The 3038-nt window shown below is 37.5% G+C and overlaps 1 pseudogene across 1 annotated transcript; it reads right to left on the bottom strand.

The window, feature by feature from the left end:
* On the bottom strand, window positions 1-2638 carry LOC144013020 (sorting nexin-16-like; annotated as a pseudogene). Its single transcript, XR_013282152.1, has 7 exons — window positions 2551-2638; window positions 2238-2336; window positions 1719-1834; window positions 1122-1208; window positions 861-1008; window positions 583-652; window positions 1-168 (listed from the first exon to the last, which is right to left on the bottom strand). The product of XR_013282152.1 is annotated as a sorting nexin-16-like (transcript).
* Between the last annotated feature and the right edge of the window lie 400 nt (window positions 2639-3038).

Raw genomic sequence — 3038 nt, 5'->3', positions numbered from 1 at the left:
TTATTGAGATTTCGTGAGAAAGGAAACACAGTGGACTTTCCTCATCAAAAGGTTAATGTAGTTTGTCCTCTCATTCAGACTCTTCCTCAACTGTTCGACTTCTTTCTGCTTTTCCATCAGTTCCCTCTGCAGATGATGGTTCGTCTTCTCCAGAGTGGCACAGAAAGCCTGAAAAACATCTTTTATTTAATATATAAGCCAAATAGTATTACCTGGCCAAATTTGAGTCAATTAATTTTCATTCGGTGAATCGTGTCTTGTGAATGGAAATAAAGGATAAAATATTGTTAAAAAAAAAGAAAAGAAAAAAAAAGTAGGCTTAGTGATCGACTTACTGTCACGAAAACTATTTACTACTGATTGTTTTTACATTTTAAATCGCCATTTAAAATTTATCACTGTAACATAACACTTTTTTTGCCACTTTTTTTCTGAGGATATCATTCATAAATTTATTTAAACTTAAAATGTGTCCATAGTATACACAGTATGAACCAATTCCTGTCTTTTGCCATTTTATGGGTTGAAAAATGTGCAAACGAGTGATTGACAGTTGAAAAGAATGAGATAAAATAAACCGACCCTGCTTTCTTCCAGACTGTCAAATGGACCTGGTGAATCAGTCATACAAAGAAACTGCCTGACAGGAACACTGGGAACACAAAAGTCAAACGTTACTGTATTATGTATTTATCGTATGAGTCATAGCAGGATCAGATTAAAAAAAAAAAAAAAAAAATCAGATTTCTTTTATGGAAGTACCATACAGTATATGTGGCCTCTCTTAATTTAAACAACAAAAAAAGTTAGAAATTCTAACATATTCATCTTTTTTTCTTTTTTTTTAAACCACACAATACCAGTTGCTGATGTCTTTGTGGTAAGTCAGATTTTGCAGAAAGCGCTGCAAACCAGTCTGCCGTTCATCCAGAAACTCTTCTCGTAGTTGTCTTTGAACCAACGTTTGGGAGGCAAAGCTAAGTGGGCGCTGGGAAACAAATCCTGGAGCTGCAAAATCAACGCACCCAAAAGACCAAGATGACATTTTGTAATTCTTAATATGGATTTTCCCACCATGGCTTGGATTTTAGAATAGCCTCCTATGTGTGATAGGTGATCACCTTGTCTTGGAGTCTGCAGAAGTCTGTGTATCGTCTAAAGATTATCCAGCTGTCCCCTTGACTCCTGAGCACCAGAATCTTGTAAACCTGCGACACAAAGGCCATTGGACTGTACTGTAAAATTATGTAAGCATTTCAAGACGCCATGAGACATCCATGTTCACTTAGTTTAGGTTAGTTAGACAGTGTTTTTCGTGTCAATACGTTTATGCAAATGATGTGCTCGTAGGCAATCACTTGCATGTTACAAAGATGAATTAGCTTGCCTCTTTTATGATAACAAATGACTCAAGGAAAACTTGGTTGTCTCTGGGACTTCAGGAAACAAAGCAGGGACACATCATTCCTGAATCTCAAGACAAGGTCCACGACAGCTCAAGAAACAGAGCTTAAGTCTTGATAGAGAACAAGGTCTTTTTCACAATATTATGTTCTGAACTTGTAAAGGATGTTGTTCATTTATAGTTTGAACAGCATCCGATGGTCTCAATCTGCAAATAAAGCGAAGCGCCTGTCTGAAAATGTCTCGCCTGTTTTGGGGGCTGAGGGACAGCTGCAATAATACTCAGTTAGACAAGGATGCATGCTGGATATTACCGTGAACTTTTCCCTCTCCTCCAGCGTTTCGTGGTTCTGCAGTGTCACGATGAAGGGGCTCTTATCTCCAAGGATCCCTTCACTCTCCAACCTACTAAAAACATTTCTTCTTCTCTCTGGCTCATCCCCCATCAGTGGAGATAAGAGGCCGTGTTGGTAGATGTGTCAAAATGAAGAGGGGTGAAAAAAAAATCCTCTGGATGAGATATGAAGTAATGCTACCGGATGAGGTTCAGCTTATCACATTAGTGCTTCCGACAGTAGTAGGATCACCAGTAACAACACAAGCAGATGTTTTGGAATTTACTGTATGTAAGCAGCAATAAAGTGGTAAATGATTTTTCAACACTGTGTTCGTCATAGAGTTTAAGTTTGTAATCGGTGTGTCGTGTCTGTTCACCTTTGGAAGGAATAGATGAAAAACAGGTCGGCCAACAGGTTTAAGGTTTAAATACAAACACAGTCGCCAATTTTCCAAAAAACTGGGACAGGCCCATGTTTGCCACTGTGTTACATCACCTTTTCTTTGAACAACACTCAATAAGCATTTGGGAACCGAGTACACTAATGGATGAAGCTTTGTAGGTGGAATTATTTCCCATTCTTGCTTGATGTACACTGTTAAAAAAAAAGAAAAAAGAAAAAGTCCTAAAATAACAGAATTTCAATGTTCATTTTATTTGATTATAAAAAATATTCCTATATTTTTACACTATCATTTAATTTTCATAAATAGACTGTGATCTTATATGGGCAATGTATACTTAACAAAAATATAAATGCCAAAACTTTTGTTTTGTATCACCATTTCTCTCAAATACTGTTCACAAACCAGTCGAAATCTGTGATCGTGAGCACTTTTCCTTTCGTTTGATAATCCATTCCACCTCACAGGTGCGCCATATCCAGATGCTGATTTGACACCATGATTAGTGCACAGGTGTGCCTTAGACTGCCCCCAATAAAAGGCCAATCTGAAAGGTGCAGTTTTGTTTTATTGGGAAGGGGGTGGGGGGTTAACTGACTGGTTTCAGAGTGGCCTTTTATTGTGTACAGTTTAACTCACACCTGTGCACTAATCATGGTGTCGAATCAGCATCTGAATATGGCACACCTGTGAGGTGGGATGGATTATCTCAGCAAAGGAGAAGTGCTCACTATCACAGATTTAGACTTGATTGTGAACAATATTTGAGCAAAATACTGATATTGTGTATGTGAAAGAAATTTTAGATCTTTGAGTTCAGCTCATAAAAAAATGTGAGCAAAAACAAAAGTGTTGCATTGATTTTTTTGTTGAGTATAAACTAACATGAAATC

Source organism: Festucalex cinctus, chromosome 1 (assembly GCF_051991245.1).
Source record: "Festucalex cinctus isolate MCC-2025b chromosome 1, RoL_Fcin_1.0, whole genome shotgun sequence".
NCBI classification, from domain to species: domain Eukaryota; kingdom Metazoa; phylum Chordata; class Actinopteri; order Syngnathiformes; family Syngnathidae; genus Festucalex; species Festucalex cinctus.
This window is presented reverse-complemented; position numbering and strand designations above follow the sequence as displayed.